The sequence below is a fragment of the Bos indicus genome, chromosome 11 (genome assembly GCF_029378745.1).
Source record: "Bos indicus isolate NIAB-ARS_2022 breed Sahiwal x Tharparkar chromosome 11, NIAB-ARS_B.indTharparkar_mat_pri_1.0, whole genome shotgun sequence".
Classification (NCBI taxonomy): Eukaryota; Metazoa; Chordata; class Mammalia; order Artiodactyla; family Bovidae; genus Bos; species Bos indicus.
The window spans coordinates 18,227,847-18,255,195 of NC_091770.1; the positions used below are offsets into that span (position 1 = coordinate 18,227,847).

The 27,349-nt window shown below is 39.0% G+C and overlaps 1 long non-coding RNA gene across 2 annotated transcripts in view; it reads left to right on the forward strand.

The window, feature by feature from the left end:
- Nucleotides 1-27,217, forward strand: part of LOC139185643 (uncharacterized) — a 40,302-nt gene extending 13,085 nt beyond the window's left edge. The window contains exons 2-4 of one of the 2 annotated variants that reach the window (XR_011569142.1): nucleotides 6,346-6,439; nucleotides 26,162-26,201; nucleotides 26,847-27,217. This is a non-coding gene — a long non-coding RNA (uncharacterized lncRNA). Of the gene's footprint in view, nucleotides 1-6,345; nucleotides 6,440-10,981; nucleotides 11,283-26,161; nucleotides 26,202-26,846 lie in introns of those variants that run through there. The other variant, XR_011569143.1, reaches the window with a different exon arrangement.
- Nucleotides 27,218-27,349: the final 132 nt, after the last annotated feature.

Below are 27,349 nucleotides of genomic sequence, written 5' to 3' on the forward strand. Positions count from 1 at the left end.
AAAATCAACACACAGAAATCCCTTGCATTCCTATACACTAATAATGAGAACACAGAAAGAGAAATTAAGGAAACAATCCCATTCACCATTGCAACGGAAAGAATAAAATACTTAGGAATATATCTACCTAAAGAAACTAAAGACCTATATATAGAAAAGTATAAAACACTGGTGAAAGAAATCAAAGAGGACACTAATAAATGGAGAAATATACCATGTTCATGGATTGGAAGAATCAATATAGTGAAAATGAGTATACTACCCAAAGCAATTTATAGATTCAACGCAATCCCTATCAAGCTACCAACAGTATTCTTCACAGAGCTAGAACAAATAATTTTACAATTTGTATGGAAATACAAAAAACCTCGAATAGCCAAAGCGATCTTGAGAAAGAAGAATGGAACTGGAGGAATCAACCTACTTGACTTCAGGCTCTACTACAAAGCCACAGTCATCAAGACAGTATGGTACTGGCACAAAGACAGAAATATAGATCAATGGAACAAAATAGAAAGCCCAGAGATAAACCCACGCACATATGGACACCTTATATTTGACAAAGGAGGCAAGAATATACAATGGATTAAAGACAATCTCTTTAACAAGTGGTGCTGGGAAATCTGGTCAACCACTTGCAAAAGAATGAAACTGGACCACTTTCTAACACCATACACAAAAATAAACTCAAAATGGATTAAAGATCTAAACGTAAGACCAGAAACTATAAAACTCCTAGAGGAGAACATAGGCAAACCACTCTCCGACATACAGCACAGCAGGATCCTCTATGACCCACCTCCCAGAATATTGGAAATAAAAGCAAAAATAAACAAATGGGACCTAATTAACCTTAAAAGCTTCTGCACATCAAAGGAAACTATTAGTAAGGTGAAAAGACAGCCTTCAGAATGGGAGAAAATAATAGCAAATGAAGCAACTGAAAAACAACTAATCTCAAAAATATACAAGCAACTCCTACAGCTCAACTCTAGAAAAATAAACGACCCAATCAAAAAATGGGCCAAAGAACTAAATAGACATTTCTCCAAAGAAGACATACAGATGGCTAACAAACACATGAAAAGATGCTCAACATCACTCATTATCAGAGAAATGCAAATCAAAACCACTATGAGGTACCATTTCACGCCAGTCAGAATGGCTGCGATCCAAAAGTCTACAAGCAATAAACGCTGGAGAGGGTGTGGAGAAAAGGGAACCCTCTTACACTGTTGGTGGGAATGCAAACTAGTACAGCCACTATGGAGAACAGTGTGGAGATTCCTTAAAAAACTGGAAACAGAACTGCCTTATGATCCAGCAATCCCACTGCTGGGCATACACAATGACGAAACCAGAAGGGAAAGAGACACGTGTACCCCAATGTTCATCGCAGCACTGTTTATAATATCCAGGACATGGAAGCAACCTAGATGTCCATCAGCAGATGAATAGATAAGAAAGCGGTGGTACCTATACACAATGGAGTATTACTCAGCCATTAAAAAGAATACATTTGAATCAGTTCTAATGAGGTGGATGAAACTGCAGCCTATTATACAGAGTGAAGTAAGCCAGAAGGAAAAACATAAATACAGTATACTAACGCATATATATGGAATTTAGAAAAATGGTAACAATAACCCTTTTTACGAGACAGCAAAAGAGACACTGATGTATAGAACAGTCTTATGGACTCTGTGGGAGAGGGAGAGGGTGGGAAGATTTGGGAGAATGACATTGAAACATGTAAAATATCATGTAAGAAACGAGTTGCCAGTCCAGGTTCGATGCACGATACTGGATGCTTGGGGATAGCGCACTGGGACGACCCAGAGGGATGGTATGGGGAGGGAGGAGGGAGGAGGGTTCGGGATGGGGAACACATGTATACCTGTGGCGGATTCATTTTGATATTTGGCAAAACTAATACAATTATGTAAAGTTTAAAAATAAAATAAAATTTAAAAAAAAAAATAAAGAGCAATATTGCATAGGAACCTGAATGTTAGGTCCATGGATCAATACAAATTGGAAGTGGTCAAACAGGAGATGGCAAGAGTGAACGTCAACCTTTTTGGAATCAGAGAACTAAAATGGACTGAAATGGGTGAATTAACTCAGATGACCTTTATATCCAGTAGTCATGTATGGATGTGAGAGTTGGACTGTGAAGAAAGCTGAGCGCCAAAGAATTGAATCTTGTGAAGTGTGGTGTTGGAGAAATTCTTGAGCGTCCCTTGGATTGCAAGGAGATCCAACCAGTCCATTCTAAAGGAGATCGGTCCTGGGTGTTCTTTGGAAGGAATGATGCTAAAGCTGAAACTCCCGTATTTTGGCCACTTCATGCAAAGAGTTGACTCACTGGAAAAGACTCTGATGCTGGGAGGGATTGGGGGCAGGAGGAGAAGGGGATGACAGAGGATGAGATGGCTGGATGGCATCACTGACTCAATGGACATGAGTCTGAGTGAACTCCAGGAGTTGGTGATGGACAGGGAGGCCTGGCATGCTGCAATTCAAGGGGTCGCAAAGAGTTGGACACGACTAAGTGACTGAACTGAACTGACTATTATATTTACTACTGTGGGCGAGAATCCCTTAGAAGAAATGGAGTAGCCATCATAGTCAACAAAAGAGTCCAAAATGCAGTACTTTGATGCAGTCTCAGAAATGACAGAATGATCTCTGTTCATTTCCAAGGCAAACCATTCAATATGGCAATAATCCAAGTCTATGCCCTGGCCAGTAATGATGAAGAAGCTGAAGTTGAATGGTTCTATGAAGACCTACAAGACCTTCTAACATCCAAAAAATATGTCCTTTTCATTATAGGGGACTGGAAACTGCAAAAGTAGAAAGTCCGAAAACACCTGGAGTAACAGGCAAATTTGGCCTTGGAGTACAGGATGAAGCACAGCAAAGGATAATAGAGTTTTGCCAAGAGAACGCACTGGTCATAGCAAACACCCTCTTCCAACAACACAGGAGATGACTCTACACATGGACATCACCAGATGGTCAATATCAAAATCAGACTGATTATATTCTTTGCAATCAAATATGGAGAAGCTCTATACAGTCAGGAAAAACAAGACTGGGAGCTGACTGTGGCTCAGATCATGAACTCCTTATTGCCAAATTCAGACCTCAATGAAGAAAATATGGAAACTACTAAACTAATAAGGTAGGACTTATATCAAATCCCTTATGATTATACAGTGGAAGTGAGAAATACATTTAAGGGACTAGATCTGATAGACAGAGTGCTAGATGAACTATGGACAGAGGTTCGTGACACTGTATAGAAGACAGGGATCAACACCATCCTCAAGAAGGCAATGCAAGAAGGGAAAATGACTGTCTGAGGAGGCCTTACAAATAGCTGTGAAAAGAAGGGAAGCAAAAAGCAAAGTAGAAAAGGAAAGATATACCCATTTGAATGCAGATTATAAAGAATAGCAAAGAGGGATAAGAAAGCCTTCCTCAAAGATCAGTGAAAAGAAATAGAGGAAAACAATAGAATGGGAAAAACTAGAATTCTCTTCAAGAAAATTAGAGATACCAAGGGAATATTTCAAGCAAAGATGGGCACAATAAAGGACAGAAATGGTTTGGACCTAACAGAAGCAGAAAATATTAAGAAGAAGTGGCAAGAACAAACAGAAGAACTGTACAAAAAAGATCTTCATGACCCAGATAATCATGATGGTGTGATCACTCACCTAGTGCCAGACATCCTGGAATGTGAAGTCAAGTGGGCCTTAGGAAGCATCACTACGAACAAAGCTAGTGGAGGTGATGGAATTCCAGTTGAGCTATCTCAAATCCTAAAAGATAATGCTGTGAAAGTGTTGCACTCAATATGCCAGCAAATTTGGAAAACTCAGCAGTGGCCACAGGACTGGAAAAGGTCAGTTTTCATTTGAATCCCAAAGAAAGGCAATGCCAAAGAATGCTCAAACTATTGCACAATTGTATTCATCTTACATGCTTGCAAAGTAATGCTCAAAATTCTCCAAGCCAGGCTTCAACAGTGCATGAACTTCCAGATGTTCACGCTGGTTTTAGAAAAGGCAGAGGAACCAGAGATCAAATTGTCAATATCCACTGGATCATCACAAAAGCAAGAGTTCCAGAAACACATCTATTTCAGCTTTATTGACAATGCCAAAGCCTTTGACTGTGTGGATCACAATAAACTGTGGAAAATTCTGAGAGATGGGAATACCAGACCACCTGGCCTGCCTCTTGAGAAATCTGTATGCAGGTCAAGAAGCTACAGTTAGAACTGGACATGGAACAGCAGACTGTTCCAAATAGAAAAAGGAATACACAAGGCTGTATGTTGTCACCCTGCTTATTAACTTATATGCAGAGCACATAATGAGAAATGCTAGGCTGGATGAAGCACAAGCTGGAATCAAGGTTGCTGGAAGAAGTATCAATAACCTCAGATATGCAGAGGACACCACCCTTATGGCAGAAAGTGAAGAGGAACTAAAGAGCCTCTTGATGAAAGTGAAAAAGGAGAATGAAAAAGTTGGCTTAAAGCACAACATTCAGAAAACTAAGATTTTGGCATCTGGTTCCATCACTTCATGGCAAATATATGGGGGAAACAATGGAAAAAGTGGCAGACTTTATTTGAGGGGGCTCCAGAATCACTGCAGATGGTGACTGCAGCCATGAAATTAAAAGACGCTTACTCCTTGGAAGGAAAGTTATGACCAACCTAGATAGCATATTGAAAAGCAGAGAAATTACTTTGCCAACAAAGGCCCATCTAGTCAAGGCTATGGTTTTTCCAGTAGTCATGTATGGATGTGAGAGTTGGACTATAAAGAAAGTTGAGCGCCGAAGAATTGATGCTTTTGAACTGTGGTGTTGGAGAAGACTCTTGAGATTCCCTTGGACTGCAAGGAGATCCAACCAGTCCATCCTAAAGGAAATCAGTCCTGACTATTCATTGGAAGGACTGATGTTGAAACTGAAACTCCAATACTTGGCCACCTGATTTGAAGAACTGACTCATTTGAAAAGACCCTGATGCTGGGAAAAACTGAAGGTGGGAGGAGAAGGGGACGACAGAGAATGAGATGGTTGGATGGCATCGCCCACTCAGTGGACATGAGTTTGAGTAAACTCCAGGAGTTGGTGATGGACAGGTAGGCCTGGCGTGCTGCGGTCCATGGGCTTGCATAAGTTGGACACAACCTAGTGGCTGAACTGAACTGAAGTAAACTGATCAGGGAAAAAATCTTCAACTAACATGGAAATCAAAAGACTCCTATGTTCTAGATTTAGAGCTGTGCATCCTTGAAATGTTTTAGTAAATACTTTCACATTGGCTTCAGAATGTTTTCTTCCCCTCTGGGTATTTCGTTTCATTTTAACTTAAGGTGCACATGCTAAGTTGCTCAGGCAAGTCTGACTTTGCAATCCTATGGACTATAGCCTGCCAGGCTCCTCTGTCCATGGGATTCTCCAGGCAAGAATACTGGAGTGGGTTGCCATGCCCTCCTCCAGGGCATCTTCCTGACCCAGGGATCGAACCTGGGTCTCTTATGTCTCTTGCACTGGCAGGCAGATTCATTACTATGAGTGCCACATGGGAATCCCAAGCTTAGGGTATAAGGTCTAAAAAAGAAGTTCCTGTCAGACTCTAAATTTCAGTTTCTGGTTTGGCCAACTTATGACCACAGACACACACACACACACACACACACACACACACACACACACACATATATATATATATACTTTCATTTTGTCAAGTTTCAATCAGAACAAACAGCAAATATTCCTTCCAGTATTCAACAACCCCATGGACACAAGAGATGTCCCCCAAAGAGTGCAAAGGTACTAGGACACCCTCCCAAAAATTCAGAGCCACTCCCAAAGAGAACCAAAAGAAATAAAGACTTAGAGAATTCCCTTGAGAACTGGCAATACTAGAGGAACCTAGCTGCAAATGAAGTGCAACCTGCATTTTGTTTGCCCATTTTGGGGGCCTCAAAGTGGTGGTTACCCAGTCAACATTTCAGGACACAAAGCAAGATAAAAAAGAAGGCAACAGCTGTCTTGAGGGAGAAAGGATCCACAACCAATGGGTATTTGAAAACAAATTCCTGAGTCAAATTCAATAATCTAATCCTCACAGGTTTTGTTTTCTGCTTTTGTTTGTTTGTTTTTGCCTGCCAATCTGAATTTGGGAAGGAAAGGACAAGATGAAATTCTACCTTCCTCTCTTGACCAAGCACCACAGATAGAAACCTGGAAGCTCTCAGTTCTGACTTGGTAAGAATCTCACCCCTTACCCTCTTCTCTCAATTTTTCCAGGAACCTGTGTTTAGCCTCTAGCGTACTCCCAGTGGATTTCATCCTGGTCAACTGAAATTATAGAGGAAAAGCAATTTTCCCTCCACCCTTTGTGGTGAGTGCTTCTTCTTTCTCTAGGACATCTGTTAAATAAAAAAGCTCATCCAGGTTAAACATTCTCCACTGTGGCCCCTGTAATTCAAGGCTATCTTTGGTAAAGTTAACAGTCTTGTTCAGCCTTAAAACAAAATTTTCTTCACCTGTAGCCTCATCCTGGACCTAGTCTAGTATAAGCCAGACCCAGTCTGGTTTCAGGATAAGTTAGACCTGGACCCAGTCTAGTTTCTAAGTCAAACCCAGTCTACCTGGACCCACTCCAGTTTCCAAGTCTAACCCTGTCCAACCTTGAACCCAGTCTGGTTTTTCAAGTCCAACGTTGAAGTCCAAGTTTTTCAAGTCTAACCCTGGCTGGTATCCAGATCTGGTCTGAGGAAAAAAGAAAGAAAAAAAAAAAAAAAAGCTCAGAGAAAGTCTGAAAGCTTCTAACACAAAAGTTGCAGAGGTAGGATCCCAGAGGGATGACTCCCAGAAGCAGCAAGAAGGCAGTGAGCTCTAGGGGCTCTATCAGTACTTTCACCTGGTTGCTCGTTGCTCCTGGAGACCGTCAGGGTCTTCGTCAGTTCCTTCTTCTGACAACAGAACTATTAGAAGATAAACTGAGGCATACAAAAAAATTTAAGAGTTTATTTGAGAAAAATCAATTCAGATCAGGCAGCATCAAATGTAGCAGATAGAAAGGAGCCCTGAGGAGCAGCAAATCAAAGACTTTTCTAGGCAGAAGGATGCAGTAATAAGGAAGTTGCACTGGACAAAAACTGGGCTATTACCGCAAGGTTACTTTCCTCTGTGGGATTGCAGGGGTCGATCAGGCAGATAACCAAACTAGTGCTGATCAGATAATTACTGATTGGCTGGCTTAAGATCCCATTTCTGGGAAAGATCAAAACCATAATTAAGTCTGGGTTTGGAAATGTGCGCCTTAACCTAAGAGATTCCATATTGGGCCTATTATGTTGTTTCTAGCCAGCATTTTTAATTTTGTTACTTTCATTGACATGTACTAGATGCATTTTATGAATGTGCCTTTTTGCTAAATTTTCAAAAACCCTCGATATTATTGATTTTTATCATTTGCAATTATCTGATGGATACTTGTAAAAGTGATACTGCATTGTTGGCTTCATTCGAAGTGCTTATATTTTTATTTACTTATTTATTTTTAATTTAAATTTACTTATTTTAGTTAGAGGCTAATTACTTTACAATACTGTATTGGTTTTGCCATGCATCAACATGAATCTGCCATGGATGTACACGTGTTCCCAATCCTGAACCCCCCTCCCACCTCCCTCCCCATACCATCCCTCTGGGTCATCCCAGTGCACCAGCCCCAAGCATCCTGTATCCTGCATCGAACCTGGACCGGGATTCATTTCTTATATATTATACATATTTCAATGCCATTCTCCCAAATCATCCCCGCCTCCCTCTCCCACAGAGTCCAAAAGACTGTTCTATACATCTGTGTCTCTTTTGCTGTCTCACATACAGGGTTATTGTTACCATCTTTCTAAATTCCATATATATGCATTAGTATACTGTATTGGTGTTTTTCTTTCTGGCTTTCTTCACTCTGTATAATAGGCTCCAGTTTAATCCACCTCATTAGAACTGATCCAAATGTATTCTTTTTAATGGTTGAGTAATACTCCATTGTGTATATGTACCACCGCTTTCTTATCCATTCATCTGCTGATGGACATCTAAGTTGCTTCCATGTCCTGGCTATTATAAACAGTGCTGCGATGAACATTGGAGTACACGTGTCTCTTTCAATTCTGGTTTCCTCAGTGTGTATGACTGACAGTGGGATTGCTGGGTCATAGGCAGTTCTATTTCCAGTTTTTTAAGGCATCTCCACACTGTTCTCCATAGTGGCTGTACTAGTTTGCATTCCCACCAACAGTGTAAGAGGGTTCCCTTTTCTCCACATCCTCTCCAGCATTTATTGCTTGTAGACTTTTGGATCGCAGCCATTCTGACTGGCGTGAAATGGTACCTCACTGTGGTTTTGATTTGCATTTCTCTGATAATGGGTGATGTTGAGCACCTTTTCATGTGTTTGTTAGCCATCTGTATGTCTTCTTTGGAGAAATGTCTATTTAGTTCTTTGGCCCATTTTTTGATTGGGTCATTTATTTTTCTGGAATTGAGCTGCAGGAGTTGCTTGTGTATTTTTGAGATTAGTTGTTTGTCAGTTGCTTCATTTGCTATTATTTTCTCCCATTCTGAAGGCTGCCTTTTCACCTTGCTTATAGTTTCTTTTGTTGTGCAGAAGCTTTTCATTTTAATTAGATCCCATTTGTTTATTTTTGCTTTTATTTCCAATATTCTGGGAGGTGGGTCATAAAGGATCCTGCTGTGCTGTATGTCGGAGAGTGGTTTGCCTATGTTCTCCTCTAGGAGTTGTATAGTTTCTGGTCTTACGTTTAATCTTTAATCCATTTTGAGTTTATTTTTGTGTATGGTGTTAGAAAGTGCTCTAGTTTCATTCTTTTACAAGTGGTTGACCAGTTTTCCCAGCACCACTTGTTAAAGAGATTGTCTCTAATCCATTGTATATTCTTGCCTCCTTTGTCAAAGATAAAGTGTCCATAGGTGCATGGATTTATCTCTGGGCTTTCTATTTTGTTCCATTGATCTATATTTCTGTCTTTGTGCCAGTACCATACTGTCTTGATGACTGTGGCTTTGTAGTAGAGCCTGAAGTCAGGTAGGTTTATTCCTCCAGTTCCATTCTTCTTTCTCAAGATTGCTTTGGCTATTCGAGGTTTTTTGTATTTCCATACAAATTGTGAAATTATTTGTTCTAGCTCTGTGAAATATATCGTTAGTAGCTTGATAGGGATTGCATTAAATCTATAGATTGCTTTGGGTAGTATACTCATTGTCACTATATTGATTCTTCTGATCCATGAACACGGTATATTTCTCCATCTATTAGTGTCCTCTTTGATTTCTTTCACCAGTGTTTTATACTTTTCTATATATAGGTCTTTAGTTTCTTTAGGTAGATATATTCCTAAGTATTTTATTCTTTCCATTGCAATGGTGAATGGGATTGTTTCCTTAATTTCTCTTTCTATTTTCTCATTATTAGTGTATAGGAATGCAAGGGATTTCTGTGTGTTGATTTTATATCCTGCAACTTTACTATAACCATTGATTAGCTCTAGTAACTTTCTGGTGGAGTCTTTAGGGTTTTCTATGTAGAGGATCATGTCATCTGCAAACAGTAAGAGTTTTACTTCTTCTTTTCCAATTTGGATTCCTTTTATTTCTTTTTCTGCTCTGACTGCTGTGGCCAAAACTTCCAAAACTATGTTGAATAGTAGTGGTGAGAGTGGGCACCCTTGTCTTGTTCCTGACTTTAAGGGAAATGCTTTCAATTTTTCACCATTGAGGATGATGTTTGCTGTGGGTTTGTCATATATGGCTTTTATAATGTTGAGGTATGTTCCTTCTATTCCTGTTTTCTGGAGAGTTTTATCATAAATGGATGTTGAATTTTGTCAAAGGCTTTCTCTGCATCTATTGAGATAATCATATGGCTTTTATTTTTCAATTTGTTAATGTGGTATATTACATTGATTGATTTGCAGATATTGAAGATGAAGTGCTAGTATTTTTAAAATTAGCAGTTTTCATATGTTTATTAACCATTCACATTTCTTTTTTGAATAGCATATTCATAGTCTTTGCCACTTTTTCATTAAGCTGAGATTTTGCAAAACATTTTACTTTATTGCTATATAAACCTCTATTATAGGTCTTATAAATAATTTTCACTTTTATGCCCCATAATGGAACTTTTCATAATGGAGAAGTTTCCAATTTTTATGTAGTAGATTTTGTCTATATTTAACTTTATGCCTTCTGGGTTTGGAAAAAAACTTGCATACCAATAAGTATTTAAATCTCATTATTCCCCTGATATTTTTTAGATTTTTTTATTGTTATATTTAATATATCTGAATTTTTTGGTATATAAAATGAGGGCAAGACCTAACCTTTTCTTTAAAAGTATAATAAATTGTCCTTACACCGTATGAAATGCCACTTTTATATATATAAATGTGTTATATATAATATATATATAAATGCCACTAAATTTCTATGTACCTAAATATGTTTCTACATTTTTATACCATTTTACTAATCTATGCTAAATATGAATCAAATATTTAAAATGAAATATTAGCAAATTAAATTTGATATTTTATTAAAAGAAAAATTATCAGATCAAGCTGAATGGAAGATTATACAGAGCTTTCTCTTTTTGTCTCTGCTTATTTTCTAATTTTCCTTTTTTTTTTTTTCTATTTCTTATGTTAGCTGAATTGATTAGGTTTTTCTAACTCCTTTTTTCTTTGCTGTATCAGAAGATCACATTTCTGGTACTATTAGTGAAATTTCTTAAGCTTAAAATGTTTATTTCTACACATGTTCTTATGAACTTTGAGAATTAGTATCTGCAACTATTCCTTGCATAAGGCAAACATTTTGCATATTTAATTTCTCTTTTTTTTCCATGCAGCGTGAAAACTCTATTTCTCAATCTTACTTGCAGCTAGACATGACATGCAACTAAGTTCTGGGGTTCTGGCCACAGGGTTAGGAGTGGAAGCATTCTACGGCAAATTTTTGGCACTGTCTTAAAAACAGATACCACTCATTCTTTGGAACTTCTCTTCTTTGTCTCTTCCTCCATCCTACTGCCTGGAATATGGGTATCATGGCCAACATTCTAGATTGGATGAGAGCCCGCATCTCTGAAGAGCAAATCTCCGGATGGCCTCCCTGTGGATTTTTACATGACCAATAAAAGCTTACTTTTTTAAAAGTCACAATTATTTTTATTCTCTTACTTGCAATTAAGGTCAATCCTAACTGATATAGACTTCCTGGACAAATCCTATTTCATTTTTTTCTTACATTTAATATATTTTCATCTTTTTTACCACATTTTACGAGAATCACATGAGGCGGGAGACCAAAATGGAGTGATGAGGCTCAAACAGCACAAATTTCACAGTTGTAAGAATAAGTTCTGAATCTAATGTACAGCATGGCTCAGTTCAGTTCAGTAGCTCATGTCCAACTCTTTGTGACCCCTTGGACTGCAGCATGCCAGGCCTCCCTATCCATCACCAACTCCTGGAGTTTACCCAAACCCATGTCCATTGAGTCGGTGATGCCATCCAACCATCACATCCTCTGTTGTTCCCTTCTCCTCCTGCCCTCAATTTTTCCATCAAGATCTTTTCAAATGAGTCAGTTCTTCACATCAAGTGGCCAAAGTATTGCAGTTTCAGTTTCAACATCAGTCCTTCCAATGAATATTCAAGACCAATTTCCTTTAGGATGGACTGGTTGGATCTCCTTGCAGTCCAAGGGACTCTCAAGAGTCTTCTCCAACACCACAGTTCAAATGCATCAATTCTTCAGGGCTAAACTTTCTTTATAATTCAACTCTCACATCCATTCATGACTACTGGAAAAACCATAGCCTTGACTAGACAGACCTTTGTTGGCAAAGTAATGTCTCTTCTTTTGAATATGCTGTCTAGTTGGGTCATAACTTTCCTACCAAGGACTAAGTGTCTTTTAATTTCATCGCTGCTATCACCATCTGCAGTGATTTTGGAGCCCCCAAAAATAAAGTCAGCCACTGTTTCCAGTGTTTCCCCATCTATTTGCCATGAAGAGATGGGACCAGAGGCCATGATCTTAGTTTTCTGAATGTTGAGCTTTAAGTCAACTTTTTCACTCTCCTCTTTCACTTTCATCCAGAGGCTCTTTAGTTCTTCACTTTCTGCCATAAGGGTGGTGTCATCTGCATATCTGAGGTTATTGATATTTCTCCTGGCAACCTTGATTCCAGCTTGTGCTTCATCCAGCCTAGCGTTTCTGATGATGTACTCTGCATATAAATTAATAAGCAGGGTGACAACATACAGCCTTTGCATACTCCTTTTCCTATTTGGAACCAGTCTGTTGTTCCATGTCCAGTTCTAACTGTTGCTTCTTGACCCGCATACAGATTGATCAGGAGGCAGGTCAGGTGGTCTGGTATTCCCATCTCTTTCAGAATTTTCCACAGTTTATTGTGATCCACACAGTCAAAGGCTTTGGCATAGTCAATAAAACAGAAGTAGATGTTTTTCTGGAACTCTCTTGCTTTTTCTATGATCCAGAGGATGTTGGTAATTTGATCTCTGGCTCCTCTGCCTTTTCTAAAACCAGCTTGAACATCTGGAAGTTCATGGTTCATGTATTATTGAACCCTGGCTTGGAGAATTTTGAACATTACTTTACTAGCGTGTGAGATGAGTGCAATTGTGCGGTAGTTTGAGCATTCTTTGGCATTGCCTTTCTTTGGGACTGGAATGAAAACTGACTTTTTCCAGTCCTGTGGCCACTTCTGAGTTTTCCAAATTTGCTGGCATATTGAGTGCAACACTTTCACAGCATCATCTTTTAGGATTTGAAATATCTCAACTGGAATTCCATCACCTCCACTAGCTTTGTTTGTAGTGAGCATGGTAACTATAGTTAATAACATGGTGTTGTATACTTGAAATTTGCTGAAAATAAATATTAAGTACTCGTATACACACAAACACACCCCCCAAAAAAAATTTAGCTATGTGAGGTGATGGTTATATGTTAATTATCTAGATTTTGATAATAATTCTACACATATATACAGTTGTATATGCATATCAAACCCTGATAGCTCAGTGGTAAAGAATACACCTGCCAATGCAGAAGACATGGGTTTGATCCCTGGATCAGAAAGAGCCCCTGGAGAAGGAAATAGCAACCCATTCCGGTATTCTTGTCTGGGAAATCCCATGGACAGAGGGTACTGGTGAGCTACAGTCCATGGGGTCAGAAAAGATTTGGACATGACTTGCAACTGAACAACAACAAGCAAACCATTATATCATACATTTTCAATATATGCAATTTCATTTATCAATTTACTTAACAAAGTTGAATCCCTTGGATGAAGCTTCCAGTTCAACTCATCATGTGATTTAGTTTCAGCTGTATCATTTCTCCTGACTCCTCTAAGTTTACATTTTAATTTCATTTTCATGTTTTTTTTTAACTCCCAAGACTTCAAATTTTCTTTTTAACTGAGGTCTGTTATTTTATTCTCTCACAGAGAACACTAAAAACTAGTATGTTAAAGTTTTCTTCTTCTCCTATGTTGAATTTTTTGTATATAGTTATTTCTTAATTTTGTTTCCTAATTTATTTCTCTTTGGTTCTCTTACATGCCTGGTAACACTTATTGAATGCTCTAATGTTTAGAATAGCATATCAGATCAGATCAGATCAGTTGCTCAGTCGTGTCCGACCCTTTGTGACCCCATGAATTGCAGAACGCCAGGCCTCCCTGTCCGTCACCAACTCCGGGAGTTCACTCAGACTCACGTCCATCAAGTCAGTGATGCCATCCAGCCATCTCATCCTCTGTCGTCCCCTTCTCCTCCTGCCCCCAATCCCTCCCAGCATCAGTCTTTTCCAATGAGTCAACTCTTCGCATGAGGTGGCCAAAGTACTGGAGTTTCAGCTTCAGCATCATTCCTTCCAAAGAAATCCCAGGGCTGATCTCCTTCAGAATGGACTGGTTGGATCTCCTTGCAGTCCAAGGGACTCTCAAGAGTCTTCTCCAACACCACAGTTCAAAAGCATCAATTCTTCAGCACTCAGCTTTCTTCACAGTCCAACTCTCACATCCATACATGACCACTGGAAAAACCATAGCCTTGACTAGACGAACCTTTGTTGGCAAAGTAATGTCTCTGCTTTTGCATATAAGAAACACTAAACAACCCTGGCAGTGAAAAAATGTTCTTATTTAGGAGTCTGACCTCCAAAGGTTATACAATAGGGCACAAGGCAGCACTTGTGGCTGGTTTAGCATTTTATAAGTGCATGAGAATATTTTGTTCACCTAGGAAGGGTAGGCTCCCTTTCTTCATGGTAAACATAAGTTATTGGAAACTTTCTCCATACCATCTCCATAACTCTTGAAATCTCTTATGAGAATATGTAAATTAGAGTGCCTTATTCATGCCCTCACCCCACCCTGAGGCAAAATTAGGAAATTTTGGGAAAGATTAACCAATGGACAATGTCATTTGTTTTGCTTACCCAGCATCAGAACCCCTTTCTATGTTAGAAGTTTCCATCCAGTGAGTCTTAAGGAGGCAAAGGGTACAATCTGAGATGCTCATGATCTGCTTTTCTAGTTATCTGACCTAGGCTCTGCCATTCAAAATACATCCAGAGCTGAAGCTCCAAAAGCAAAAGCTTGTGTCTATGCTTGAGTGTCCTGGAACAGAATAGGCTCAGTGGCAAACCATTGTGTTGCCACCTGAATGAAGGGACAGAAATTTCATAAGAAGACACTTCTGTGGCTTGGATTTTGTTGTTGCTCTTGGCAGTCCAGACATAGTTTAATTCTCCAGCCTTCCTGCAGCTCTGTGAGCCACTTGAGCCCTTATCTGCTTTACCCAGAGCAGGCATTTCTTGCTTACGGTTAAGAACCTGATTAATACAATTGGCATGACTATGTCACAGCTTTTTAATTAATTACCAAGCAAACCTCATATAACCTCCTTTTCTAAAACTTACTACCTCTAGGGGAAAAAAAGTAGTTTGAGGAGCACTTATCTTTCTCCAGTAGCACTTTTTAGAAATCTTGTATTTCATCATCAGTTGAGCTTCCCTGAGAGCTCAGTTGGTAAAGAATCTGTCTGCAATGCAGGAGACCCCAGTTCAATTTCTGGGTCAGGAAGATCCACTGGCGAAGGGATAGGCTACCCACTCCAGTATTCTTGGGCTTCCCTTGTGGCTCAGCTGGTAAAGAATCCACCTGCAATGTGGGAGACCTGGGTTCAATCCCTGGAGAATTCCATGGACTGTGTAGTCCATGGGGTCACAGAGAGTCAGACATGACTGAGCCACTTTCACTGATATCATGTGTTTCATTTCTTCTTTAAAAAAATGCATCCCCATTTTTGTTTTTTGAAGGTTCCTGCCAAGTTTCTAAATTTCTTTTTATCTAATTTTCTTTTCTATATGTTTCAGTGAGATTTGGGCTGGTAGGAAAAGTAAATCATGTATTTAGGAAGTCATATGGAACTCAAGGCAATGGCACCCCACTCCAGTACTCTTGCCTGGACAATCCCATGGACGGAGGAGCCTGGTGGGCTGCAGTCCATAGGGTTGCTGAGTCGGACACGACTGAGTGACTTTACTTTCACTTTTCACTTTCATGCATTGGAGAAGGAAATGGCAACCCACTCCAGTGTTCTTGCCTTGAGAATCTCAGGGACGGGGAAGCCTGGTGGGCTGCCAGCTATGGGGTCACACAGAGTCGGACACAACTGAAGCGACTTAGCAGTGGCAGCAGCATGGAACTGAAAGGCTTCCCTGGTGGCTCAGATGGTAAAGAATTCGCCTGCTATGCAGCAGACCCAGGTTTGATCCCTGGGTCAGGAAGAACCTCTGGAGAAGGAAATGGCAACCCACTCCAGTATTCTTGCCTGGAGAATTCGAAAGTTAACTATTTTCTACAATTTCTTCCTGCTTCATTTTAAAAATAATAATGGCTATATCAGTGTATTTTAAATATACCTACGTATGTCTGTATGTCTGTATGTGTGTGATCTATAGGACATTTGAAGGGTTTCTAATTTAATGATGATGTAAGGAAATAAGCAGAGTCCTTGGTATCAAAACTACTGCACTTACATGCAACTCTTTACCATCTTCATTGATGTAGTCAGATTCTTTTTACATGCATTCGTTGTCTATCACCAGAGTAAACATTCTATCTCAATTTGTGCCTTAGCTCCTCCTCTGCTTTCAATTGAAATCATCTATAGGGTGTTTATTCTCTTTTGGTCTGTGTGTTTGCCTAAATACCTCTTCGAGATGAAATCACGAAGTTTATGATGCTGTCGGTTTACCATGGTAAATTTGATATTTCCTGATTATCAGGTCCACAATAAAATCATTACCTAGCTTTATTCAACATCATGGTCCATTTAACTTTTGGAATCATGTGCTACCAAAAAGCTTGACTAAAATAATGTTTTGTAAACGAGACTCTACTTTGAATGTAGCTAAGTCCATTATAAGTGGATTTACTTAAAGCTGGTAAAAAGAATCTATACTTGCTAATGCAAAGTTGTCAACATAGAGCATATGCCCAATCACAATTCTTGTGAAATTGATGGTCTCCCTCTCCCCTGCCCCCAACAAAATCCTCTAAGTCATTTGTCCTTTTTTAATGTTCAATGTTTGTACTGGGTTTTCCTAAGACAGAGTACACCTGCATATATTTTTAACAGCTGAATTGTCTGGTTACCTCAACATCATACCCACCCCCAACATTGTCCTAAAGACATTCTCATTTCTGCTTCCTTTACCGTTGGTGGTTTTCTCCTGGTGAACTAATATTTCTCAGGCACTTTTTTCCAATTTATTTTAAACTTCTGACTCTAATCTCTGAATTTTCCTGCTTCTCTTTAAACTCAAATCAGGCTGTCAACACCACTTATTGAATGCCTGCTGTGAAAAGATACAAAAGGAATCAAAGCAACATATTCTATCATTGAAGAAAGTAAAATCTACTGGGTGAGACAGAACACACATTCCCATTAAAGGGGTCTTAATAAAACATTCTCAAATAGTGTGAAATAAGCATGTATTAATTTAGTATAACCCTTATGTGAATTCTGAAAGAATGAATATTATTTAGTACAAAGCAAGATTGATTAAGAAATTCCTTCAGGATCTGAGTTTTGAGTCTCAAGGCTTTCAGACATCATGCCTCCTTCTATAAGAAATATTGTATGATAGCCCTCATTGTCCTTAAATAAAAATTAATAAATGATAAATTATACCAATACATATAATAATACAATACAGAGGAGTCTGGCAAGTGAGAATCCATGGGGTTGCAAAGAATCAGACACAACTAAGAGACTAACACTTTCACTTTCACATATTTCAAAATATAAATCAAGCACATACACACAACATGTGAGAATCAGATGCTGGTCCTAAATATGACAACTACAGATGTGGTAATGACTTGAAAATCAAGAGAGACATGGCTGTTTGAAGTGTGGTTTTCCAAAGTGGTGACCAACTCTTGGTCAAATTCCAAAGGAAAACAAATCTTCCCTTGGTTTATATTGTGGGTTATACTTATATAAAAATTTAGTGTTTGTTTGCTGCTGCTGCTAAGTCACTTCAGTTGTGTCCGACTCTGTGCGACCCCATAGATGGCAGCCCACCAGGCTCACCATCCCTGGGATTCTCCAGGCAAGAACACTGGAGTGGGTTGCCATTTCCTTCTCCAATGCACGAAAGTGAAAAGTGAAAGTGAAGTCACTCAGTCGTGTCTAACTCTCAGCGACCCCATGGACTGCAGCCTACCAGGCTCCTCCATCCATGGAATTTTCCAGGCAAGAGTACTGGAATGGGGTGCCATTGCCTTCTCCGAGTGTTTGTTTAGAACAGTACAAAAAACACCTCATTTCTTCTATGTCAGAGTTAAATTCTGGTATCAAATAATTAGAAACAGGCTTTTCATTGACGTGAATTGCCAGTGGCTATGCAAATATGGTGAGGATTGGGGACAGTCCTTCACTGTGCAAGATTGTCCTCACATTGAAGAATGTGACAATGTGACAGCTCAGAGTGTGACAGTTGTCCAATCATGTGACTGCTCAGCATCTCCACATCCTTGCCAAAGCATCCCTGGGGATGGTACTACTTCCATTGAGAATAACAAGAGATAGGAAGGAAACAGATCTTCAATGAGAAAAGGGCCATGCATTTCAATGCCTACTTTGTTTCATCACATTGGTTTCTAAACCTTATTTGTCCCAAAACCATGTGGAGAAACTTCTGACTCATCTAGTTAACACACTTACCACACACTTAGGTAGTGCTTACTATACTGAAACTGTTACAAACCCTTTCCAAATGCTATCTCATTTAATTTACTTAACAACACTTTAAATAGGCACTACCACTGCAGATTACAGATTAGGAAACTGGGTTACCAAAAGCGAAGTGATTTACCCAGAACACAACTAAGAAATATAGAAGCCAAGATTCAAATATACTGATGTCTTGGTTTTAGGGTAACTGGTAAGCATTATGCTATGCAGTAGACATAATTCCACCCTTGATGATTTTGATGCAGTAAATCTGAAATGACAACAGAGAAACCCGTCGGCATTTGAATAAGACATTTGCACTTAGTGAGAAGGGCACCGATTGGTATTCGGAAACCACAGCAGTATACCACCACTCAGTTAGCAGTCACAGGAAGGAACCTTATCTGATTAGAGTCAAATCTTTGTGTCTGAGTATAAGGAGAAAAAAAGGAAGAACAGTAGGTGGAGGACTATTCATGTGCAACCTTGGAAGACAAGCTAATATACATCATAGTTATAAAACGGCCAGTAGGGAGCTATATATTATTCAATAGAATGAAATAGGTTAAAAACATAGCATCAGCAGAAGAGAATGCATAGCATTAATCAGCATAATAATGTAAGAATAACACATTCAACACCATATTAAAAAGCAGACACATTACTTTAGCACAAAGGCCCATCAAGTCAAGGCTATGGTTTTTCCAGTAGTCAAGTATGGATGTGAGAGTTGGACTGTAAAGAAAGCTGAGCATGGAAGAATTGATGCTTTTGAACTGTGGTGTTGGAGAAGACTATTGAGAGTCCATTGGACTGCAAGGAGATTGAACCAGTCCATCCTTAAGGAAATCAGTCCTGAAAATTCATTGGAAGGACTGATGCTGAAGCTGAAACTCCAATCAATACTCTGGATAGCTGACGCAAAGAAGTGACTTATTGGAAAAGACTGTAGTGCTGGGAAAGACTGAAAGTGGGAGGAGAAGGGGATGACAGATGATGAGATGGTTGGATGGCATCACTGACACAATAGACATGAGTTTGAGAAGGCTCTGGGAGTTGGTGATGGACAGGCAAGCTGGCAAGCTGCAGTCCATGGGGTCACAAAGAGTCGGACATGACTGAGTGCCTGAACTGAACTGAACTGAACACATTCAATAATGTATCACTACAGTCACTCAGTCGAATCCAACTCTTTGTGACCCCATGGACACCAAGCTTCCCTGTCCATCACCAACTCCGGGAGCTTACTCAAACGCATGTCTGTCTAGTTGGTGATGCCAGCCAACCATCTATTTCTCTGTCATCCCTGTCTCCTCTGGCCTTCAATCTTTCCCAGCATCAGGTTCTTTTCAAATGAGTCAGTTCTTCACATCAGGTGGCCAGAGTACTGGAGTTTCAGCTTCACCATCAGTCCTTCCAATGAATATTCAGGACTAACTTCCTTTAGGATGGACTGGTTGGATCGCCTTGTAGTCCAAGGGACTCTCAAGAGTCTTCTCCAACACCACAGTTCAAAAGCATCAATTCTTAAGCACTCAGCTTTCTTATAGTCCAACTTTCACATCCATACATGACTACTAGAAACCAAAGCTTTGACTAGAAGCACGTTTGTGCTAAAGTAATGTCTCTGCTTTTTAATATGCTGTCTAGGTTGGTCATAACTTTTCTCCCAACGAGCAAGCATCTTTTAACTTCATGGCTGCAGTATTCATCTGCAGTATTTTGGAGCCCCCAAAATAAAGTCTATCACTGTCTCCATTGTTTTCCCATCTATTTGCCATGAAGTCATAGGACCAGATGCCATGATCTTAGTTTTCTGAATGTTGAGCTTTAAGCCAACTTTTTCACTCTCCTCTTTCACTTTCATCAAAAGGCTCCTTGGTTATTCTTCACTTTGGGCCATAAATGTGGTGTCATCTGCATATTTAAGGTTATTGATATTTCTCCCGGCAATCTCGATTCTACCTTGTACTTCATCCAGCCCAGCATTTCTCATGATGTACTCTGCATATAAGTTAAATAAGCAAGGTGACAATATACAGCCTTGACGTACTCCTTTCCCAATATGGAACCAGTCTGTTGTTCCATGTCCAGTTCTAACTGTTGCTTCCTGACCTGCATACAGATTGATCAGGAGGCAGGTCAGGTGGTCTGGTATTCCCATCTCTTTCAGAATTTTCCGCAGTTTATTGTGATCCACACAGTCAAAGGCTTTGGCATAGTCAATAAAGCAGAAATAGATGTTTTTCTGGAACTCTCTTGCTTTTTCCATTATCCAGCAGATGCTGGCAATTTGATCTCTGGTTCCTCTGCCTTTTCTAAAACCAGTTTGAACATCTGGAAGTTCACAGTTCACATATTGCTGAAGACTGGCTTGGAGAATTTTGAGCATTACTTTACTAGCATGTGAGATGAGTGCAATTGTGCAGTAGTTTGAGCATTCTTTGGCATTGTCTTTCTTTGGGATTGGAATGAAAACTGACCTTTTCCAGTCCTGTGGCCACTGCTGAGTTTTCCAAATTTACTGGCATATTGAGTGCAGCACTTTCACAGCATCATCTTCCAGGATTTGAAATAGCTCAACTGGAGTTCCATCACCTCTACTAGCTTTGTTCATAGTGATGCTTCCTAAGGCCCACTTGAATTCACATTCTAGGAGGTCTGGCTCTAGGTGAGTGATCACACCATCATGATTATCTGGGTTGTGAAGCTCTTTTTTGTACAGCTCTTCTGTGTATTCTTGCCACCTCTTCTTAATATCTTCTGCTTCTGTTAGGTCCCTACCATTTCTGTCCTTTGTTGAGCCCATCTTTGCATGAAATGTTCCCTTGGTATCTCTAATTTTCTTGAAGAGATCTCTAGTCTTTCCCATTCTATTGTTTTCCTCTATTTCTTTCCGCTGATTACTGAGGAAGGCTTTCTTATCTCTCCTTGCTATTCTTTGGAACTCTGCATTCAAATGGGTATATCTTTCCTTTTATCCTTTGCCTTTATCTTCTCTTCTTTCCTCAGCTATTTGTAAGGCCTCCCCAGATAGCTATTTTTCCTTTTTGCATTTCTTTTTCTTGGGGATGGCCTTGATCACTCCCTTCTGAACAATATCATGAACCTCCATGCATATTTCTTCAGGCACTCTCTGTCTATCAGATCTAATCCCTGAATCTGTTTGTGGCTTCCACTGAATAATCATAAGGGATTTGATTTAGGTCATACCTGGATGGTCTAGTGGTTTTCCCCTCTTTCTTAAATTTAAGTCTCAAATTGGCAATAAGGAGTTTATGATCTGAGCCACAGTCAGCTCCCGGTCTTGTTTTTCCTGACTGTATAGAGCTTCTCCATCCTTGCCTGCAAAGAATATAATCAATCTGATTTTGGTATTTACCATCTGGTGATGTCCATGTGTAGAGTCTTATCTTGTGTTGTTGGAATAGTGTGTTTGCTATGACCAGTGTGTTCTCTTGGCAAAACTCATTAGCCTTTGTCCTGCTTCATTCTATACTCCAAGGCCAAATTTGCCTGTTACTCCAGGTATTTCTGGACTTCCTACTTTTGCATTCCAGTCCCCTATTATGAAAAGGACATCTTTTTGGTTCTTAGTTCTAGAAGGGCTTGTGGGTCTTCATAAAACTGTTCAACTTCAATTTCTTCAGCATTACTGGTTGGGCATAGACTTGGATTACTGTGATATTGAATGGTTTGCCTTGGAAACAAACAGAGAGCATTCTGTCATTTTGAGATTGCATCTAAGTACTGAATTTCAGACTCTTGTTGACTATGATGGCTACTCCATTTCTTCTAAGGGATTCTTTCCCACAGTAGTAGATATAATGGTCATCTGAGTTAAATTCACCCATCCCAGTCCATTTTAGTTCGCTGATTCCTACAATGTCAATGTTCACTCTTAATATCTCCTGTTTGACCACTTCCAATTTGCCCTGATTCATGGACCTAACATTCCAGGTTCCTATGCAATATTGCTCTTTACAGCATCAGACTTTACTTCCATCACCAGTCACATTCACAGCTGGGTGTTGTTCTTGCTTTGGCTCTGTGTCTTCATTCTTTCTGGAGTTAGTTCTCCACTGATCTCCAGTAGCATATTGGGCAACTACTAACCTGGAGTGTTCATCATTCAGTGTCCTATATTTTTGCCTTTTCATACTGTTTATGGGGTTCTCAAGGCAAGAATACTGAAGTGGTTTGCCATTTCTTCTCCAGTGTACCACATTTTGTCAGAACTCTCCACCATGACCCGTCATGATTTCATTGAGTTAGACAAGACTGTAGTCCATGTGATCTGATTGGTTAGTTTTCTGTGATTGTGGTTTTCAGTCTGTCTGCCCTCTGATGGAGAAGGATAAGAGGCTTATGGAAGCTTCCTGATGGGAAAGACTGTCTGAGGGAGAAACTGGGTGTTGTTCTGATGAGCAGGGCCATGCTCAGTAAATCTTTAGTCTGCCTGCAATACAAGAGACTAGGTTTGATCCCTGGGTTGAGAAGATCCCCTGGAGAAGGGAAAGGCTACCCACTGCAGTATTCTGGCCTTGGGAATTCCATAGACTGTACAGTCCATGGGGTTGTAAAGAGCTGGACATGACTGAGTGACTTTCAACAACACATAAAGATAATAAATCTTAATCTGGACAGAGCACATTAGGTCATAAGTATTATGAAGGAAAAAAGTGATAGTATCATCTAACTAGCTGTTGAATAGCTTTCTATTATGAGCCTTTCAAACCAGTTACATAATTGAGGGGTCATAGATGGATAGGCTGGCTTCCCTGGTAGGTCAGCTGGTAAAGAATTCACCCGCAATGTGGGAGACCAAGGTCCAATCCCTGAGTTAGGAAGATCCCTTGGAGGATGGTATGGCAGCCCACTCAGGTATTCTTGCCTGGAGAATCCCCAGGGACAGAGGAGCCTGGTGGGCTACATACAGTCCATGGAGTCACAAAGAGTCATATACGACTGAACGACTAAGCACAGCACAGATGGATAGGCACTGGGAGTTAACTAAAGTTAGAGAGTATTAAAAGTGCAGACCACAAACACAAACACCCATAGGATCAGGTAGATGATGAAGCAGAACAATTCTCATACAACCGGGAGTAGTGGGGAGGGTGTCAAACTAGAATGTGCATGAAGGACAACTGTCACTCCATTGTAGGCAATTTATCAAATAATTATGCTAGTACAATATTAACAGATGAGACAGAGGATGAGATGGTTGGATGGCATCACCAACTCAATGGACATGAGTTTGAGTGACCTCCGGGAGTTGGCGATGGATGGGGAGGCCTGGCGAGCTGCAGTCCATGGTGTTGCAGAGTCAGATACGACTGAGCAACTGAACTGAACTGAATATTAACAGATAAGCTCTTTTAAAGAGAGCCAAGACATTCTGAATTTTAATCAAAGAATTCACTTTTTACCAATATGCTCAAACATATTTTGGGAGTTTTATCAACTAGTTTATTGAAACATGGATAGAGTGTAATTTTACATGTTTCCTAGATTTTATAATGTAACCAAAATGACTGATAGTGACTTTTAAAGTATAAGAGACTATTAAAGTATTGCTGGATGTTCCTTTACTAATTTCTTACCTATGCCAAGTTGAAAAAATAATAAAACCGGTTGTCCCACCTACAGTGACCCCTGCTTTCAGAATGACCGGTGGTAATAAACTACATGATCTGGGAGTTCCAGAGCCATGTTTCCCATTTATTAACATGTTACACTCTCCAAATCACTTAAGCTTCTGTGCCTACTCTGTAAAGTGAAAGGGAAAGTGTTAGTCGCTCAGTCATGTCCAACTCTTTGTGACCCCATGGGCTGTAAATTGGATATAATTCCTAATCCATATTTCTCAGTAGATTGCTATAAAAACCAAATGAAATAGTGTTTATTAAACCTGTAGAATCCTGTACAAAGGCAGCACAATGGGAATATCACTGAACTGGAAATTAGGGGTTCTAGTCAATTAGTTGTTAGTTTTCTAAACTTGATATGAGAAGGTTGATCTAGAGCAATGATCTTTAATAGGAATGTCATGTGAGTCATGCATGTAACTTTAAGTTGTCTAGAGCCCACAATGAAAAAGGGACAAATAAAACCAATTTTAATATAATTTATTTAACCCAATGTATCTAAAATATTACCAGGTCAATACAAAATCAATATGAAATTGTTATTGAGAGAGTTCACATATTCCTTCACAACAATCTTTAATGTGTATTTCACACTTACCGCATGTTTCCATTCAAGTTACTCACATTTCAAATGCTTGATGATCACAGGTGGTAGTGACTACAGTACTGCACAGCACAGATCTAGATAATGACTAAGGGGCTTCCTAGGTGGCTCAGTGGTAAAGAAGCCCCCTGCCAATTCAGGAGACATAAGAGATGTGGGTTCAATCCCTGGGTGGGGAAGATCCCTGGAGGAGGGCATGGCAATCCACTCCAGTATTCTTGCAGGGAGAATCCTGTGGACAGAGGAGCCTGGTGGGCTATATTTCATAGGATTGCAAAGAGTTGGACACAACTGAGGTGACTTAGCAGCAGCAAAGTTATCTTCCACTCTGAATTTTGATACCTGTCTCATTATTATAAAGGTAATTATACATCAATCTTTTTCACTGACTAAAGCATAAAACTACATCATCATGAATTAAATATTCTTTAAGGCTTTTTTTTAAATTAGAAGTTTAAACAGTCTAGCTAAGTCATTCTTCTTTAATTCCAAAGTAAGAGAAGACCTTAAGAATAACATATATAAACAATATCCTTAAAGTTTACATAATCAAAACTAAAATTTTATTAAATGGAAAACTTATTCAGCTCTTTCATTGAATAGAAGGGGCATACACAATTTCACTCATGTAAGCTGCTTGCTCTATTTGTTGTCAAATCAACTGAACACCAGACATATAATTAAATTTTGAAATCCTCAGTCTGCTCTAGGTGATAGCCACCACTGCACTTGCACAATGAATTTGTTTGTTGCAGATATATCTATCAATATGATGGTAAAGAAAACAAATGCTTGGGAAAACTTTCCAATATTTTTTCAGATACACTGAACTATTGTCTTCCATTTTTAACATCTCAGGGAATTTCTTACAATATATGGTAGGATCTCATCAGATTTCTTAGATAATAAATAGAGCCTTAACCCTAAATGCAGGCAGGTAGTTAGTCATTAATTAAACACTTGAGCTTTTAGCCAGGAAAGTAAGAAGGAACTCCCTGATGCCGGGAAGATATGGTTCCAGAGATTTCCCCTGGCCTTCTTTAGGGGAAATTCTTACATCTATACACATTATATTATCAACAATGCTCTAAATTCAACACATCACACACAGAATGCTGAAGGACCACAGCATCACACCAATCCAGAGGGCACTATTTACACTTTATTTCACTGAGCCCACTGCAAGAGGGGCATGGCTCGGCGTTTGCAACTTGGCATCCTTAATGATCTGCGTTTCTCCTAAGAATATTTAAACATGTCTTAACTTGTGATTGATCAGCATAAGTTATTCACTTCAGCCATCATCTACACTTATTTTCTTTCTGAAAATTCTCTAAGTACACATTTATAACCACTTGTTTTGCATTTTCTATTTCTCCATCAGAGAGTCCTAACTCTTTCATTATTTAGTGAAGAAGCTCCTATTCATCATCCTCTACTGTTTATTATAAAATGACAATAAAGCATCACTTTTTCCCTTGCAGATGCTGTCTGAAATACAAATATCAGAAAAAATACCTGGAGGTAAATTATCCATAAAGTGACACATCTTAGCTAATCATATATCTACAATTTTAATAGCTGTTTCTACTACAAGTAAATGAAGCAATCTTATAGAAATTTATTATGTGTATTCTTCCAAAGAAAACATATAATTAATTTTAATTATCACTAGTATTAGTATTATTAAAATCAGTATCATTTAATTACATGAATTATTTATATTTTCTTTGCATATTTATAATAAAACATGATTCAACGTTGAGTATGTTAAGTATTTGGGGTACAGTCTACCATCTGTCTAAAAATCATAATTAATTTGAAGTTGAAAACCTCACCCAAAGTTATACAACACAACAGCAACGTTAAAGAACTAGGTTGAATCTAAAATTTCCATTTAGGAAGCCTTACTTCATAGAATGTGAAAATCCTTTAACCAAAGTTATATATGTATACAAGAGAGTGAAGGAGAAGACACAGAACAGAAAAGATCGCTTACCTCATTCTGTTGCTGTAAATCTCCATTTGTCCATAGTGAATTCAGAACTGAGGCCAGTTTTATACTAATGTCTCTTTCCCCCTATTACTATTGTTTTTAAGTAAAATATGATTTTACTGCCTTAACTACTACCCAACTCTAATTTTCTTTCTTTTTTATTTTTGACACAGGAGAAAAATGAAATGCATATTACCAAGTGAAAGGAATCAATCTGAAAAGGCTGCATGCTATACAATTTCAACTATATGATGTTCTGGAAAAGGAAACACCATGGAGATATTGAAAAGATCATTGGTTGCCAGGTTTTCAAGGGATGTATGGATGAAAAAAACAAAACACAGTGGACGTACCACTCTGGTGCTAGACGTAGATAGTGGGAGAACTTATGCATGTTGCAGACAGGGAGTGTATGGGAACTCTGAACTTTTCACTTCAATTTTGCAGTGAATCTGAAATTGTTCTAAAACACAAAGTCTTACAATTAAAAAATGTTGCTTCCCTTAGGATGTTACTCTTGTTCTCTAATAATTAGTTTTGCAAATATTTAGGCCTCCTTTTTTGAAGTTGCAATAAAAATATATAGCAAAAAATTTTAATTAAAAAATAATCATGTCATCCTTTTGTGTTAAGAGAAAGTTGAACACCAACATTTGCTTCTTACGCTTCCTGAATT